Source organism: Furipterus horrens, unplaced genomic scaffold, assembly GCF_987537825.1.
Source record: "Furipterus horrens unplaced genomic scaffold, mFurHor1.1.pri manual_scaffold_11, whole genome shotgun sequence".
NCBI lineage: Eukaryota > Metazoa > Chordata > Mammalia > Chiroptera > Furipteridae > Furipterus > Furipterus horrens.
In genome coordinates this window covers 45,632,582-45,651,580 of record NW_028327181.1, presented here as the reverse complement: position 1 = coordinate 45,651,580, position 18,999 = coordinate 45,632,582, and the positions used below count along the sequence as shown (strand labels likewise).

The following is an 18,999-nucleotide window of genomic DNA, read 5'->3' as shown; positions in this document are numbered from 1 at the left end:
CAATTAATTTTGCAAAAAGGCTAGACACTTTGTAAGACACAACTTTACAAGAGTTATAGACAAGTTACAAGCAAATGGAAGGAGATAGGAACTACGCTGGGGTCTTTTAGCTTGTAAATCACTGAGTGGCTGTAACATTCTTTTTTTTAAGGCTTTCTAGCAGGCCTTTGCTACTTCTTACAAAGAACATCTGAAGCATTTACATATTTAGCAGACCTCTGAAACTTTTTACAGGGAATATTGGGTGCCCCTACAGTGGAAGAGGTGAAACAAAAAACGGCAGAAGCACTAAAAGGCATCAAAATTGAAGACTTCAAAACCTGTTCTGAGCAGAGTGAAAAATATCTCGATAGGTGTATTGCATCAAATGGAGAGAACTTTGATGGTGACTGAAGTTGAAGCACGTAAGAATAAATACACAATTTTAGTGAATAAATTCCAGGTTTTTTGGGTCCTCCCTCATATATAAGACATTTGAGGCTCTTTAACACATTTTCCCCAGACCCTGTTCACAAAGTCACTGGCCAATGTTTATTTCAATTAGTCTTACCTCTTCGATATAGTTTTACCTAATTTTATTTTTAAAGTAAATTTTATTGATTATGTTGTTACAGTAGCCCCAATTATTTTCCCTTTGCTCCCCTCTGCCCAGTACCCATCTTCCCTCCAGCAGTCTCACCCCCCTTAGTTCATGTCCATGGGTCGTGCATATAAGTTCTTTGGCTTCACTCTTTCCTATATTATTCTTAACTTCCCCCTGTCTATTTTGTACCAACCAATTATGCTTCTTAATCCCTGTACCATATCACCATTTCTCCCCCTCCCCACTCCCAGCAGATAACCCTCCAAATGATCCCCATACCTGATTCTGTTCCTATTCTAGTTTGCTTAGTTAGATTTTGTTTTTATTTTTTAGATTCAGTTGTTGATAGTTGTGAGTTTGTTGTCATTTTAGTGTTCATAGTTTTGATCTTTTTCTTAAATAAATCCCTTTAACATTTCATATAATAATGGCTTGATGATGATGAACTCCTTTAGCTTTACCTTGTCTGGTAAGCACTTTGTCTGCCCTTCCATTCTAAATGATAGCTTTGCTAGATAGAGTAATCTTGGTGGAAGGTCCTTGCTTTCATCACACTGAATACTTCTTGCCAGTCCCTTCTTTCCTGCAAAGCATATTTTGAGAAATCAGCTCATAGTATTATAGGAACCCCTTTGTAGGTAACTCTCTGGTTTTCTCTTGCTGCTTTCAAGAGTCTCTCTTTATCTTGAACCTTTGGCATTTTAATTATGGTGTGTCTTGATGTGGTCCTCTTTGAGTCTAGCTTGTTTGGGACTCTCTGTGCTTCCTGGACTTGTATGTCTATTTCCTTTGCCAAATTTGGGGAGTTTTCCTTCATTATTTTTTCACATAAGCTTTCAATTTCTTCACCTTCCTCTTCTCCTTCTGGTACCCCTATGATTCGGATGTTGGCATGTTTAAAGTTGGCCCAGAAGTTCCTAAGCCTCTCCTCATTTTTTTCAATTTTTGTTTCTTCATTCAGTACTGGCTGACTGTTTTTTTTTTCTTCCTTATGTCCCAAATCATTGATTTGAACCCTGGTTTCCTTCCCTTCAGCATTGGTTTTGTGTGGATTTTCCTTCGTTTCACTTAGCATAGCCTTCACTTCTTCCCTTATGCGTTTGCCATACTCAAGCATATCTGTCAAGTCCGTGGGCATCTTTACCACCAGTGTTTTGAGGTCTGCATTTGTTAAGTTGGCTATTTCCTTGTCACTTAGTTCTCCCACTGGAACCTTGATCCGTTCCCCCTTTTGGGCCATACTTCTCTGTCTCCTCACCTTGACAGGCTCCTGTGTTTGTTTGCCTCTGTGTCTTAGGTAGAGCTGTCGCTCCTATTACATTGTAAGGGGAAGAGCCTTAGAAATTTATCAGTACAGGGCGACCTATTTCACCAGGTTGTGGTGCTGTATGTGGAGAAGGGGTCTGAGAGGGAACAGTGCTGCTTGCCCAGCACTTGTCCCTTTTCCAGGCAATTCTCCCACTTCCGTATCGGCCTGGTGCCTCTCTAGCTGTTTACCCTGGCCATCGTTCCCAAAGTGGGTAGTTCTGCAGATGTTCTAGGACCATAGAGGCCCTTTAAACCAGCATTTTCTTCCTCTACCCCAAACCCTACTGGTTTGCACAGTCAAAAGCAATGAGGCTTTATTTTCCCTGGCGCTAGATCTGTGAGCTGCGCTGTCTGGTCTGAGGCTGGGAACGCTCCTCAGGTGTCCCTTATGACTTTTTTAAACATGTGACTGTGTTTTCTGCCAGCTTGCTGCTGCTGACACTGCTGCCGCCACCACATTATGTCCTCTCCGCCCTGGCTCTACCCCTCCTACCTGTCTGGATGAGTATTTCTTCTTTATATCTTTGCTTGTTGGACTCCAATGCAGCTCTATTTTCTGGAACTTCTGGTTGTCTCTAGTTTTGAGGTACTTGTATTCCTTCTTAGTTGTGGAGGGAGATGCAGCATGTCTGTCTAGGCCTCCATCTTGGCTGGAAGTCTAGTTTTACCTAATTTTAGAGTAAGATCTTTGATTCACTGGGACCCTGGTTTACTGCGATGTGAGGTGGAATTCACCTTCTCTTCCCCAGAGTAAACTATGGCCATCCACTAACCACACTGCCCTCCCCAGTCTGTGATCCCACCTGGATGTTCATCCTGAGGGAGGGACAGGAAAACGCTGTGAGCTCTGTGACATCATGCTGCTCATCATGCTGCCTGAGGAACAGTGTGAGCTGTGGGTGACGCTAGGTGGGCCCACATTGTGTACATTGTGTACTTTTACAGGTGGGGCAAGTGCACAGCTAAGGGCCTGTGGCAGCCTTGGGCATGGGGGTGGGAGTGGAGATTGGAGGTTCAAGAAAACTCATCACACAGTAAAATGAAGCAAGAGGTGTTTTCTATCGGACCTGTGATAACAATGTGCCCAGATGTGACTCCTGCACAGCAGCCCCAGAAATACCAGGGAGGGCAGAGGACACTCTGTCAACATGAGCCCCTCTGGAGGGGTCGCAGGCTGAGTGTGCAGGCCCCGGATGCAGGAAGATGGGCTCCCAGGCCCAGGAGGCGGGTAGGGCGCTTTCTCCCCTGCCTGAGCAGTCATGGGGCCCACACGCAAACTGCCTCTAAGAAGCCACACCAGGGGATCTTTCCAATGGCCCAGGAAGGGCCCCTAAAGAACCGATTATTTCACAGATGTTGAAATTGAGGCCAGAGAAAGGAGAGCTGACTCGGAACCTCAGGTCCCACACCAGCCCGGAGTCGGCCCCTGCAGACAGCCCCAGACCTAGAGCCCTGGGCCCGGCCACTGGGCTCCCTCTGGCCACTCTGGCCCGGCGCCCAGTCTCAGCCCTGGTGCCAAGATGGGCCAAGTGAAGAAACCGCTGCCCCTTGCCTTCCTGAGCAAGGGTAAGTAGGTCCAGAGTTTTGGCCCGATGTTCTCCCTGTGGGAGGTGCAGCCCCTGCACGGGCAGGCAGGCACTCAGTGGCTCCTGTTGCTCCTGCTGCTCCTGCTTCTTGTATTTCTTGAGTAACCAGATAGGCAGCCCTCTCTCCATTGTCCTCCCTCTCGGTGCATAACTGTCCTCCTTCCGGCTCTCATGCTCTCTCATTCTTCTCTTCCTTGCACACATATTGTTTGAGCATCTACTATGTGCCCAGCACTGGGTGTTCACCAGTGGACAAGGCAAGCAGGGTCCACATGTGAGCCGGTGCTCAGTCAAAACACTGCAAGGAGTAATAAGCACCAGTTTAAGCAGATAATACAGTGTAAAGGATCTAGGTGGCAACATTAGGTAGCATGACCAGGAAAGGCCTCTCCTAGAAGGTGACAGTTAATCCAAGACCTGCAACGATGCTGTGGCAGAGCTGTCCAGGCAGAGGGGACAGCAGGTGCAAAGGCCTGGAAGCAAGAATGAAGATCCTCTGAGAAACAGCAAGGAATCCCAAGTGGCAGTGGAGCAGTGAGAGACGCACAGAGTGGCAAGATAGAAGGTGTGGGGGTCAGCAAACCCAAACCCTAATTCTCCTGGCAGGGCCAGCACCCAGACGAAGGCCAGAGGCAGAGGGAGGTCAGAGTCAGGCAGCAGGGAGAGGGCAATGCTGGCCGACATGGAGTGTCCACTCCTGATGAACACTGACCTGCCTGCCCACACCTGGGCTTGGCCCAGAGTTCAGGCATGTCTGCTTTCTGGGGTGTGCAGGCTCAGGGAGCTGCTCACTCCTCATGGACCCAACAGCTCCAGGCAGGGAGCCTCGAAAATGCAGGAGACTGAAGGGGGCTCTCAGAGTGGGGTGCCTGAAGACCTGAGGGCCTGTCCATGCCACCTAGTGCCCCCAGACTTGGGCAGTGAAGAAACAGAGGCCCTATTGCAGGGCAGGGTGGCTGGGAAGGATGGGGGACCTGGCTGAGGACTGTCACCATTCGATTCCTCCAAGATTAGAAACTACTATTATCCTTGTTTTACAGATGAGGAAACTGAGGCTCAAAGACATCCTTCAGTTTGCACAAGGTTACCCAGCAGAAGTGGGAGGATCCCCGGCATATTGCCTGGGGCCTAGGAGACCTCAACCAGCACATAGCTAGCACCCAGCCAGCACCCAGCCAACATCCAGCCAGCACCCAACCAGCACCCAGCACTCTCTCCAATCAGGAACTGGGATGTTCCAGATTCAAATGTGACAGGAGCGTGGCTGGCAGGGCTTCAGGCTCCCCACTCTCCTCACCTGCACCGGGGGCTCTGCGAAGGCCCCTGTCCTGGGGTGAGAGACCTGTCCCAAAGCCTGGCTCTGCTCTGACTCATCAGAGGTGCGGGGGCAGTCGAGGCCCCACTTGTGCCCAGCACTCTGAAAGTGCCACTCGGGTTATTTCCAGCTGGGGCTGTTGTCAGCAATGTTGTTAAAAACCTCGGGAGCACATGGCCACAGTCTGCAGCTGCCCAGAAAGGCCAGCTCTGGGCTCACCTAGGCCTCCTGAGGCTGAACCTGCCTTCTAACATGATTTCCCACATGAGGCTTCCAGTCAAGGTGGCGGCATAGATAAACACGGCTCACCTTCTCAAGCAACCACAGCAAAATTACAACTAAAATATAGAACAACCATCACTCAGAACCATCAGATATTGAGTTGAATGGAAGTCCGACAACTATGGAATTAAAGAAACCACATTCATCCAAGCTGGTAGGAGGTGCGCAGAGCAAAGTGGGCTGGTCCCATATCCACGTGAGGTGGATAAAAATTGGGGGGGATATCTCAGGAGCGAGGAATCCCAGCCCCACACCAGGCCCCACAGCCCAGGGTTCCAGAGCCAAGAAGGTAAGTACCAATAACTTCTGGCTGCAAAAACCAGTGCAGATTGAGTCAGTGGGAGGACCTGCTGGAGTCCCAAACAGTTCCTCTTAAAGAACCCACACACGGACTCACCTACTCAGACTCACTCCCTCTGAGCTCCAGCACCAGGGTAGCAGCTTGAAAGGCACCAGTGGCACACAGGGAGGAACTGAAGTGACTGGCATCATGGCGAGAGCTGGGAGACAGCTTTCTCCCAGAGCGAAAGGCAACAAGGCCATTGTCTCTTTTCTGAACCCTCCCCCCAAAGAGCCACTGAGCCGGTAGGTGGGTGCCATATCTGAGACTCCATCAACCTGGCTAACAGTGTTTGCCCCACCCTGGAAATCCCCAGCAACTCTGTCCCACCCAACTTACGGGCCCACCATAGCTGCTTTTCTGTATGAATGGCTGGTCTTTGCTCATGCTCCACAACTTCCTAAATCCTCTCAAACAAGCAACAGCCTGCATCAGTGAGCCTCAAGCCTCAGTACCTCTTGCTAAGTGGCCCCAGGCCCAGCACTGGCAGCAGCTGGCCTAGATTCACAGCTTGGCCTCACCTGGGAATCTCCAAGCCCTGCACAAGTAGCAGCCATCTCAGATTGCTTTACAACTCAGGCAGGGTGGCCGCAGGCAAAACACAGGTGGAGGCTGACCTTGGCCTGCACCACCCAGGAAACCCCAGGGCCAGTGCACCTAGTGGATACCTACAGACCATGTTGGAGCATCACCACCCTGCCCCAACTCAGCTGATCCTCCTTGGAGGGTGGAGGTTGGTGGTCAGTGGTCACAACCAGTCCTTGTAGCTGACTGGCCTGGGTAAATCCCTTCCATTGACTTGCCAACAGCAATCAAGGCTCAACTACAAGAGGAGTGTGTACTCAGCACACACGAAGGGTACACCTCAAGTACCCAGCTTGGGTGATAGGGGAGACTGTGGCTCTTGGTCCTACAAGACACCTACTACATTAGGCCATGTTACCAAGAGAGAGATTCATAGCAGCTCTACCTAATACACAGGAACAAACTCAGGGAGGCTGCCAAAATGAGGAGACAAAGAAACATGGCCCAAATGAAGAAACAGATCAAACCACAGAAAAAGAACTAAACAAAATGAAGATAAGCAATCTATCAGATGAAGAGTTCAAAACACTTGTTATAAGGATAGTCAAGGAACTTAGTGAGGACCTCAGCAGCATTAAAAAAGATCCAGTCAGAAATGAAAGATATACTAATTAAAATAAAGAACAATTTATAGGGAAACAACAGGAGAGTGGATGAAGTCGAGAATTAAATCAATAATTTGGACATAAGGAAGCAAAAACCAACCAAGAAGAACAACAATAATCCCCAAAAAACTGAGGATAGTGTAAGTAGCCTCTGGGACAACTTCAAGAGGTCCAATATTCGCATCATAGGGGTGCCAGAAGAAGATGAGAAAGAGCAAGAACTGAGAAATCTATTTGAAAAAACAAGAAAAGAAAACTTCCCTAATTTGGTGAAGGAAATAGACGTGCAAGTCCAGGAAGTGCAGAGTCTAAAACAAGTTGGATGTGAAGAGAACCACTCCAAGACACATCATAATTAAAATGCCAGAGATTAAAGACAAAGAAAGAATCTTAAAAGCAGCAAGAGAAAAACAGAGAGTTATCTACAGGGACTTTTCCATTAAGACTGTCAGCCAATTTCTCAAAAGAAACCTTGCAGGCTAGAAGGGACTGGCAAGAAATATTCAAAGTCATGAAAAGCAGGGACCTACTGCCAAGATTGCTCTACCCAGCAAAGCTATTGTTTAGAATCGAAGGGCAGATAAAGTGCTTCCCAGACAAGAAAAAACTAAAGGAGTTCATCATCACCAAACCATTATTATATAAAATGTTAAAGGGACTTTTTTTTAAGCAAAAGAAGATCAAAACTATGAACAATAAAATGGCAATAAATACCTATCTATCAACAATTGAATCTAAAAAACAAACTAAGCAAACAAGAAGAACAGAGACAGAATCATGGCTACGATAGTGTTTTGATGGTTGCCAGCTGGGAGGGGGTGTGGGGGATGGGTGAAGAAGTGAGGGGATTAAGTACAAATAGGTAGTCACAGGATAGCCATGGGGTGTAAAGTACAGCACAGGAAATGGGGAAGCCAAGAACCTACTCATGATACATGGACATGAACAATGGTAGGGGGATTGCCTAAGGGAGTGGGGGCTGCTGGGTGGAGGGAGGCAAAGGGGGGAAAATTGAGACAATTGTAATAGCATAATCAATAAAATTTAATTTTTTAAAGTTTACTTTAGAAAAAAAAAAAGATTCCCCAAGGATTCATGAGCACATGAAAAGTTCCAGAAGCTCCACTTTGGAACCCATACCTAGAAGCAAAAATGTACATCTTCAGCTTTACGAAAGAAGGCTGAATTGCGGCCTGCAAGCCAAGTGTCGCTGGTTCGATTCCCAGTCAGGGCTCATGACTAGGTTGCATGTCAGGTCCCCAGTTGGGGGCGCAACTAAGAGGCAACCACACAGTGATGTTTCTCCCCCTCTCTTTCTCCTTTCCCCTCTCTCTAAAAATAAACAAACAAATAATTTTAAAAAAAAAAGAAGGCTGAATTGTCTTCCCGAGAGGCTGCACCGCTTTGGATTGCCCAGGAGTGGGCGCAGCTCCTGTGACTCTGCATCCTTGCCAGCACTTGGCGTCATCAGATGCCTTAGCTGTTTCCAACCTAGTCCATAAAAAATAGTCACTTCATATTTTTCTTTCATTTGATTCACTTCCTAAAGTTTAGCCTCCTCCCAAGCCATAACACTCATGCAATCCCACTTAATGCTAAATATTTATTTTTCTAATACAAACATACAAAAGAAATGTCTAACTATGCAGTGTTCTTCCTTAGGTCACTGAAAATGGACACCCCCGCCCCCCACCCCACCCCCACTCCCACCCCGAGTCAGTGGCTTTCCTCTGTGGTGGTGCTGATGCTCCTTCCCTCTGGCCCACCCCACATCCCCCAGGAGTTCTGACAGCCAGGGTCGCATAGGCAGGCAGACTGCACAGCAGGAGGGGTGGGGGCCACACCAGGGTGGTCTGGCTTTGAGCTCAGCCGAGGAGGCCATGGGGTACCCTAAGGATACCATTTTCAACACTCCGCCAGCTGAACCAAGAGCCTGGTGCTCTCCGTGTGATGGAACTTAGTCTGTCAGGGAGAGGCAGGGTGGGTCTCAGCCAGCCCTCAAGAGAGGCCTCTGGGGTGGGGGTCCTGGCCTCCTTAGAGAGCCAGGGCTGCCCTTGGCTCCCAGTGCCTGTCAAGAAGAACCATTTCTGGGAAGAGAGTGGGCCACAGCCGCCTGGAGCAGCAGGCAACCGCTCCCTATCTCCTTCATGCCCTGATGGTGGTGATGGGGGGGGGGGGGTGTTTCACCCTCAAGGCCGGGCCTCAATCATTCTACCCTCGCAGCCCAGCCCACCCAGAGCAAGTATCCCACTAATCCCATACATCCTGGGTGCGTTCTGGGAAATCCAGTTCCAGGCCTGTGAGTGGGGCCCAGCCCTGCAGCCTTATAGCTGCGTGACCAGCGCCTGGCCAGCTACCTTGGCTGACCCACTAGGAAGGGGCCCTTGAGTGAGGGCGACAACATATCTGAATAGCCAGCACTGCATCTGGCTGGCCATGGGGCTCTGTGATGTCTCAGGCTGGGTCCCCTTAGAAGCAGACCAGAGACAAGGATACCAGAGAGGTGACCCCTGTGCCCCCCAGAAGCACCGTAGGAAAGTTAGGCAAGGAAGGGGAGCCAATGAAGAAAGAGTTGGCCAAGCCTGTCAGCCCCTGCCCCCTTGTCCCCCAACCCCAGGACTGTTCCCCAGGCTTGTGAAGCCCCGTTCCTGAGCCCACCCCTTCATAGGCTGAGAGCCCCAAGATTCATGGGCGATGGCCCGGGCATGAGCGGGTGCGGACGGCTGTGGATCCAGGCCAGCCTGGCCCAGTTCCTGATTCTGCCGCTTCCTGGTCGCTGACCTGGTGTGTTACCCAACCTCTCAGGTCCCTTCCCCTTGAAGACGAGTCCCTAGTGCAGCTGTGAGGACAGGCTGAGAGAATGGGCTGTGCGCTCAGGCAGCCAGGCCCAGGGGAGGTGCTCAGTGAATGTTCCTTTCCATCAGTAAGCCTGGTTCCTATGATTTCCCGGAAGACACTGGGGGGAGTCCCTGTGGGTCCCAGGAGCCCCATCTGCCAGGCAGAGCTGGAGGCAGGCAGGAAGCACAGAGCTTCTGAGGGAACCCTGCTGCCTTCCAACACTGGGCTCTGGGAAAACGGGCAGAGATGCTGGTCAGAGGCCCGCCCAGCCCACCAGTCCCGGGGCTCCTGCTCGCTCCCGCTGGCATCCAGAACGCATGCAGGCTGTCTCGCGGAGCGGGGGTCCCAGAGAGCATGAGGGAGCCAGGCAACAGAGCTGCGTGGAGTCTATACTGCAGACCAGAGGGAGAATGGGCTTCTTCTCTCAGGACCCTGGCCAGGCAGGTGGTTGGCACTCAGGCACCAGAAAGGAGAGGGCTTCACTGTGCCTGCCATGCAGCGAGGACAGAGCAAGGCCCTGTCAACAGCATGTTTGCCCTGGCCACCACATCCTCACACATGGGTGGCCTTGTAGGATTAATGCGAGGCGTGTCCGCTGCCCCATGTGCGGAGGAGCTGCTGGCAAACACCAGCACCTGCCCGAGCTGTGGATGGTCCCGTTCATGCTTAGCTTCCACTGGGAAAGTTTGAGCCGCAGCCAGTCCTTCCTGCTCACGCCTGGCCGTTCAGAGCACTGGCTGGTGTTCAGTCCCAGGGTGAGGCCCACACCTGTGCCACTGAGTTAGACACTCACTGACCGGACAGTGAACTGGCCCTCTGTGCACCCCCGCGTGTCAGGCTGAGGCTGCCGTCGCCCTCCCACTGCCTCCCCGGGCCTTGGCTTCGACGCCCCCACCTGAAACAGCACCTCCCCGTCCCAGACACTTTGCAAGGCAGGCTGGGAAATGGCCCCCAGAGAGGTCCACAACCTAATCCCCAGAACATGTGAATGTCCCCCTTTACGGCAAAAGGGGGCCGAGGGCTGCAGGTGTGACTAAGCAAAGGATCTTGAGATGGGGAAATTGTCCTGGATTTTCAGGGTGGGCCTTACATGCAGCCAGGTGTGTATCCTTGTGAGGGAGGCAGAGGGAGGTGTGGGGATGCTGACCTTGAAGATTGGGGTGATGTGGCCAAGAGCCAAGGAAGGCCACAGCCACCAGGAGCTGGAATCGGTGTCTACTAGACGGACACCCCCCAAGACTCCAGAGGGCGGGCTGCCCTGCCCACCTGGTCTTTATTTGGGCCCAACAACAACCATTTCGGGTTTCTGGCTTCCAGAGCTGGAAGGGATTTAATTTCTGTTCTTTGCAGCAATGTTACAGCAGGGGCAATTACACCCTCTAGTTCCTCATCCTGTTTTGCCAACTGCCATCACAGGCTAGTACAGGTACTTCTTTAATCCTCATCTGAGGATGTTTATTGATTTTAGAGAGAGGAAAGGAGAGGGAGAAACATTGATGTGATTGACAAACACTGATCTGTTGCCTCCCATGCGCATCCCAACCTGCATCCCAACCCGGAATCAAACCCGCAACCTAAGGAGGTGCCCTGACCAGGGAGCGAACCCGGAACCTTTTGGTGTATGGGACAATGCTCCAACCCACTGAGCCCACGGAGCCACCTGGCCAGGGCACGTGCTAGTAATTATTTCTCATTCCCAACTAGTGCGTAAGCTCCGCGAGGGCGGGAACTTGGAGTGCCCTATTTTTCACTGTACTGAGGCTAGCTGTGTCCAACACAGACTGGATGCAATGCCTGTAACAGTATATTTTCATTTTTCAAAAGTAATAATGATTTTCATATAAATGTGGGTTTATCCACATGCTTAGAAGCACTTCCTGAGGGAATGTGCGCCACCCTGCTAACAGGCTCACCAGAGGCTTCCGGTCTGCAGTAAACAGTTTGAAGGATATAAGAACCTCCATTTATTTTATCAACAAAACAAGTAAGAAATGCAAACCATGAGAAGAAAGGAGCACTATTTTTCCCAAAAGACTGATTTCCTATGAAGTTGGGGCCAGGAAAGAATCTGCCTGAGCCAAGTCAACCGCTAAAAGGAGGCCCCCGGCTTCACAGGACCAGGGCTGGCCTGGGACAGCTGCCCAGACTTCCAAGGGCCATGGAAGCTCCCGCCCGGGGACTAAGGGACTCAGCTGAGAGAGGGGCTACCAAAGTCCTTTGGGAGCCATTCACACATTTAGAACTTGGCTTTGATGAGACCTCCCACTGAGCAGATCTTACACATGTACCAGTGCTACCATGCTCCATTGAAAACCTGTATGAGCCAGGCACTGTGGACAGATTATAACCCTCGGCTAAACTTCAAGACAGGCTCGCCAGATCGGAGTGCTGCTGGAGCGCTGCTCAGAGGCCCCCAGGCGGAGGGGCTCCCTGGGCCAGTGGTGGGGCTGAGCCCCGCTGCCCTCCAGCTGCCCCTGCCCCCTGCACTGCCTTTGCTGGGATCTGCCCCCTGCTCGCTAAAGAAGCTCAGCAGGCGACAGGAGTCTCTTCCCTTGAGCGCAGAGCCATTGACAGAGGCTTTGAGCGCTCATCACCCCAGGCAATCCCTGTGAGGAACTGAGAACAGGGTATTTAGAAATGAGTTGCTCAATTGAGAAGGCACTTGCTAGTGCCAAGTGAAAGGCTGAGAGGTCATGATGACGCAACAGAATCTCTGACTGAGTGGACCACAAGCCAGTGTAAGTGGTGAAGCAACATCAGGAAGCAATTCAAGAACTTAATAAAATTGCAAGACATTGACCACGGTCTACATTAGATACGGGAATCCATCAAGAAAACAGACAAGTCAGAGAACTGCAGCAAGACAACAGACTTGCATACATCCCTGGAGGAGCGGAACTCGGTATGGGGAGCAGATGTTTAGATTGCTCATGGTCTGCAAATAAAAGGGAGCCAGGCACACTAACGAAGCTAAAAGAGCAGCGCTCCAAGGAATCACAGGCACATCTCGACCAGATAACCAAACGGGCAGCAGTAACGAGAAAAACCCTGGAAACTGACGAGCAGCAACAGGGTGGCAGGAACAGGAAAGAATGTTTCACCTTGAACAAGAAAACAAAGGCTGAGAGCAATTCTTCCAAAAGCTGGAGAATCATGTTTGAACCTTAGAAAAACCGATGTGTCAGAAAGTATGTCTTCATCAGCGTCAGTGACCAAAGCTGGCCTGCGTCTGAGGAAGGGCTGAAGGGGTCCGAGTCTGTGAGCTTCTCACAAGGCTCCGAACAACCCCTGGGCCTGGCCTCCTGAAGGGAGTGAATTAACAGAAAAATCTATCTCAAGCTACCTTTTTCCCCCTATAATATGTACAGTACACTGGCAATGACATTTTTAAGAGATAGTAATGAACAATGCATAGTTTATGGTCATAGACTTTATTCCAAAATGTAATTGAAAAGCAGACTTCGTTAATTGGTGAATGAATAAGATGATTTTCACAGTGACTGCTGAACACATTAAGAACTTTCAGTAGTGCTGTCGGCTTTTTGAATAATACTTAGATAAATAGGAATATTCCCAGTAAATGTTTGGGAATTCATAAAATTATCCCAATTTTAAAATATAGGTTTTGCCACAGTTTGGTGAATGGAAGAACTTGGTATTAAATTTTATCTTCCCTGTTTGGTGGCAAAGTTAACAACTAGCTTATGTATCATGAGACTTCAGCTTTAATGCTTACCTACCTTCCCATTCATGTTTGTCAAAGAAAACTCAGTTTGAAAGGCTGTGGGAATGTTTTACATGCACCATAAACAAATGACATAGTTTAACTTTAGCTAATATAGCATAATTAATACTCAACTAACAACTGTTCATAACTTGTTAAGTATATGAAATATCATTCAAGAATGATACTTTCTTAAAAAGAAGGTCTTATAAGAGACATATTTAGTAGGTTAAACGACTCTTTTGAAAGAATAAGTTTTGGTTCTAAATCACTAATGAAGATGAGAACTTTTTCTCTTCTCTAGTTGACCTTTAAGGATATCATGTAATCAGTTACCTAACAGAGTTGAAATCTTTGCCATAGCAAGCTAGGTATGGTTATTTCCAAGTAAATTGAGAAATTCTCTGCCTTATAGAAACTTTTTAAAAAAGTAATTACTATTAAGAAATACAGAAAAGTAAATTAAAATTTCAAAAATAATTTCTGGATCTATTCTTAATCACCATCTCATTCTCATAACTTAAAGATTTTCCTTATAACCTTTCAGTCAAAAGAGAGGTTAAAAAGTATATGGAATTAAAAGTACTTGTTTTATTTTTACAAAATATATATCCAGTGTGAAATTTTTAAAAGCCACCAGAAATAAGAAATGTGCTTTTACATAAATTGAACCCTATATTTTTCTTATTTTGCGGTAATTATAAAACGATAAAAGAAGAGTGTCGTATATGATTAAATATATTATACTCATTTATAGTAAATACATATTAAATTACCACAACAGAAAATGCACTTTTAAGTATATAATTTGATAAATATTTACATGGCAAATTTTATGTACAATTTCATATATTGATAAAATTCAGAACAGCTTTTCAGTATTTGGGGTAAGTGGAGTTGATGGGGCTGATTGAATAGAAAAAAAAGCTATAGACCCAAACATTAAATTGATTTTTTTCTCATTCAGAGGCCTTAATATTTTATAAATAAATGGCAGTTTTTATTTTATTTTTTAAGTTTCTATTGGGTTTTGGGGAAAATATCTTTTATTTTGATGGCGCATTCATTCATATACTTTTTATCCCAAGTTGGAGTTAAAGCAAATAAGCTGCACAGTTGATATTAGGTCTGAGGCAGTTCATTGAGGCAGCTCTATTATAAAACGTTACATGATAAACAATTATTTTTATAAACAAATAAGTAGAATTAATTTATTCTTTGTCCATTTAATTGGATATAATTTGAAGATCTCGGTGCACTTACTTTGGTGAACAGCAACAGTTTTCCAACCCATATTTTGTTTTTTTTAAAGCAGAACCTTAAATTTAGGTTGAAGGTATGTAGTGTATAGGAGCCTGTTTTTTCTTTTCTTTAAGTATATTTTATTGATTATGTTGTTACAGTAGTTCCAGTTTTCCCCCCCTTACCTCCCCTCTGCCCAGTACCCTGCTTTCCTCCAGCAATCCCACCCCTCTTAGTTCATGTCCATGGGTCGTGCATATAAGTTCTTTGGCTTCAGCCTTTCCTATACTATTCCTAACTTCCCCCTGTCTATTTTGTACCAACCGATTATGCTTCCTAATCCCTGCACCATTTCTCCCACTCTCCCTTGCAGCTGATAACCCTCCAAATGATCCCCACACCTATGATTCTGTTCCTGTTCTGGTTGTTTGCTTAGTTTGTTTTAGTTTTCATTTTTTAGATCCTGTTGTTGATAGTTCTGAGTTTATTGCCATTTCTTTTCCATTTTTTAAATTGTTGTTCTATTTCGGTTGTTCTATCTTTCCCCATTGCTCTCCCCTGCCCCGCCCACTTCCACCCTCTCCCAGAGTCAATCCCCTGTTGTCCATGTCCACGGGTCATTTATACATGTTCCTTGACCATACTCTTCCCCTTCTTTCCCTCCTTCCCCTATCCTCTGTCCCCTCTGGTCACTGTCAGTCTGCTCCTTGTTTCCATGCCTCTGGTTCTATTTTGCTCATTTGTTTATTTTGTTCATTAGGTTCTGGTATAGGTGGGACCATATGATATTTTTCTTTTGCCACTTGGCTTATTTCGCTAAGCATAATACTCTCCAGTTCCCTCCATGTTGTGGCAAAAGGCAGGAGTTTCTTCTTTCTCTCTGCTGCATAGTATTCCATTGTGTAAATGTACCACAGTTTTTTAAAAAATAATTTATTTACTTGTTTGTTTGTTTGTTTTATTTTTAGAGAGAGGGGAAAGGAGAAAGAGAGGAAGAGAAACATCATTGTGTGGTTGCCTCTCACTCGCGCCCCCAACTGGGGACCTGACGTGCAACCTAGTCATGTGCCCTGACTGGGGGTCCAACCAGCGACACTTGGCTTGCAGGCTGATGCTCAATCCACTGAGCCACAGCAGCCAGGGAATGAATGTACCACAGTTTTTGATCCACTCATCCACTGATGGGCACTTAGGCTGTGTCCAGCACTTGGCTATTGTAAATAGCGCTGCTGTGAACATAGGGATGCATAGGTTCTTCTCAACTGGTGTTTCAGGATTCTTCAGGTAGAATCCTAGCAGTGGAATCGCTGGTTCAAAAGGCAGTTCCATTTTTAGTTTTTTGAGTAAACTTCATACTGTTCTCCACAGTGGCAGCACCAGCCTGCATTCCCACCAACAGCGCACTAGGGTTCCCTTTTCTCCACATCCTCGCCAGCACTTGTTGTTTGTTGATTTGTTAATAATGACCATTCTGACCAGTGTGAGGTGGTATCTCATTGTGGTTTTTATTTGCATCTCTCTGATGGCTAGTGATGTTGAGCATTCTTTCATATGCCTATGGACCCACTGTATGTCCTCCTTGGAGAAGTGTTTGTTCAGGTCCTTTGCCCATTTTTTAACTGGATTGTCTGTCTTCTTGGTATTGAGTCGTATAAGCTCTTTATATATCTTGGAGATCAGTCCCCTGTCTGTGATGTCATTGGCAAATATGTTTTCCCATATGGTTGGTTTCCTTTTCATCTTGCTGATGTTTTCTTTTGCTGAGCAGAAACTCTTTAGTTTGATGTAGTCCCATTTGTTTATTTTTTCCTTTATTTCTCTTGCCTTAAGTGATGTATCCTGAAGATATTGTTACGTGGGATATCTGAAATTTTTCTGCCTGTGTTTTCCTCTAGGACTTTTATGGTATCACGGCTTACATTTAAATCTTTGATCCATCTTGAGTTTATTCTTGTGTGTGGTGTAAGTTGGTGGTCTAGTTTCATTTTTTTGCACGTCCCTGTTCAGTTCTCCCAGCACCATTTGTTAAAGAGGCTCTTCTCACTCCATTTTATGTTCCTTCCTCCTTTATCAAATATTAGTTGACCATAGAGGCCTGGGTTTATTTCTAGGCTCTCTATTCTGTTCCACTGATCTATATGTCTGTTCTTATGCCAGTATCAGACTGTTTTGATCACAGTGGCTTTGTAGTATTGTTCGATGTCTGGTATCGTGATTACTCCTGCTGTGTTCTTCTGTTTCAAGATTGCTTTTGCTATTTGGGGTCTTTTTTGGTTCCATATGAATTTTTGGAGGATTTGTTCTAGGTCAGTGAAATATGTCATTGGTATTTAAATAGGGATTGCATTGAATCTGTAAATTGCTTTGGGTAGTATGGCCATTTTGATGATGTTGATTCTTCCCATCCAAGGACATGGTATTTGCTTCCATTTATTTGTATCTTCCTTAATTTCTTTCTTCAATGTTGCGTAATTTTCAGTGTACAGGTCTTTTATCTCTTTGGTTAAGTTTATTCCTAGGTACTTTATTTTTCTTGTTGCTATAGTAAATGGTATTTTCTTTTTTTGTCTCTGTCTCCGATATTTTATTGTTGGTGTACAGAAATGCCTTAGATTTCTGTATATTTATTTTGTACCCTGCTATTTTGCCAAATTCACTTATTATATCTAGTAGTCTTTTAGTGGAGTTTATAGGGTTTTCTAGGTATACTATCATGTCATCTGCATATAATGATAGTTTTATTTCTTCTTTCCCAATTTGGATGCCTTTTATTTCTTTTTCTTGTCTGATTGCTGTGGCTAGGACTTCCAACACTATGTTGAATAGAAGTGGAGAGAGTGGACAGCCTTGTCTAATTCCTGATTTCAGGGGGAATGCTTTCAGTTTTTGTCCATTGAGTATGGTGTTGGCCTCAGGCTTCTCATATAGCCTTAATTATGTTAAGGTATGCTCCCTCTATTCCCATTTTGCTGAGTGTTTTCATCATAAATGGGCGTTGTACTTTATCAAATGCTTTTTCTGCATCTATTGATATGATCATGTGATTTTTATCTTTCATTTTGTTTAGGTGATGTATTATATTTATTGATTTGTGAATATTAAACCATCCTTGCATCCCTGGGATGAATCCCACTTGATCGTGGTGTATGATCTTTTTGATGTATTGCTGGATCCTGTTTGCCAATATTTTATTGAGGGATTTAGCATCTATGTTCATCAGTGATATTGGCCTGTAGTTTTCTTTCTTCATTGTGTCTTGACCTGGTTTTGGGATTAGGGTAATACTGGCTTCATAGAAAGAATTTGGAATTTTTTGAAATAGTTTGAGGAGGGTAGGAGTTAGTTCTTCCCTAAATGTTTTGTAAAATTCGCCTGTGAAGCCATCCGGTCCAGGGCTTTTGTGTGCAGGGAGATTTTTGATTACTGTTTCAATTTCCTTCTTTGTTATTGGTCTGTTGAGACTTTCTACTTCTTCTTGATTCAGTTTTGGAAGGTTATATGTTTCTAGAAATTTGTCCATTTCTTCTAGGTTGTCACATTTCTTGCCATACAGTTGTTTGTAGTAATTTCTTATAATTGTTTGTATTTCTGTGGTATCAGTCGTGATTTCTTCTCTTTCATTTCTGATTTTGTTTATTTGGGTCTTCTCTCTCTTTTTCTTGATGAGCCTGGCTAGAAGCTTGTCGATTTTGTTTGTTTTTTCGAAGAACCAGCTCCTAGTTTTGTTGATCTTTTGGATTGTTTGTTTAGTCTCTATGTCATTCAATTCTGCTCTGATCTTGATGATTTTCTTCCTTCTTTTTGCCCTAGGCTTTGTTTGTTGTTGTTGTTCTAGTTCTTGTAGCTTTAGGATTATATTTTTTATTTGAGATTCTTCCATACTTTTTAGGTAGCCCTGTATTGCTATGAACTTCCTTCTCAGAACTGCCTTCGCTGTGCCCCATAGGTTTTGGGCTGTTGTGTGTTCATTTTCATTTGTTTCCATAAACTTCTTGATTTCTTCCTTGATGTCATTGTTAACCCATTCATTATTTAACAGCATGTTATTTAGTCTCCATGAATTTGAATGTTTTTGAGTTTTTTTCCATGAGGTTTGTTTCTAGTTTCAAGCCATTGTGATCTGAGAAGATGCTTGATATACTTTCAATTTTCTTGAACTTGTTGAGGCTTCTTTATGTCCTACCATGTGGTCTATCTTTGAAAATGTTCTATGTGCATTTAAAAAAAATATGTATTTTGCTTCTTCGGGGTGAAAGGTTCTGTATATATCAATTAAGTCCATTTGATCTAGAGTGTTGTTCAGTGCCTCAATGTCCTTGGTGTTTCTTTGCTTCAAAGATCTGTCCATTGTTGACAATGGGGTGTTAAGGTCCCCCACTGTGAGAGTTCTGCTGTCCATATCCTTCTTGAAGTCCTCCAAGATTTTCCTTATGTATTTGGATGATCCTATGTTGGGTGCATATATGTTTACAAGGGTTATATCTTCTTGATGGATTGTTCCCTTAAGTATTATGAAATGTCCTTCTCTGTCTCTTGTTATGGCCTCTGTTGTGAAATCTATTTTGTCTGATATCATATTGCTACCCCAGCT

General features: G+C 45.7%; 1 pseudogene; it reads left to right on the top strand.

Moving 5' to 3' along the window:
* Positions 1-12,079: 12,079 nt before the first annotated feature.
* On the top strand, positions 12,080-12,686 carry LOC149997483 (FGFR1 oncogene partner 2 homolog pseudogene; annotated as a pseudogene).
* The last annotated feature ends 6,313 nt before the right edge of the window (positions 12,687-18,999 follow it).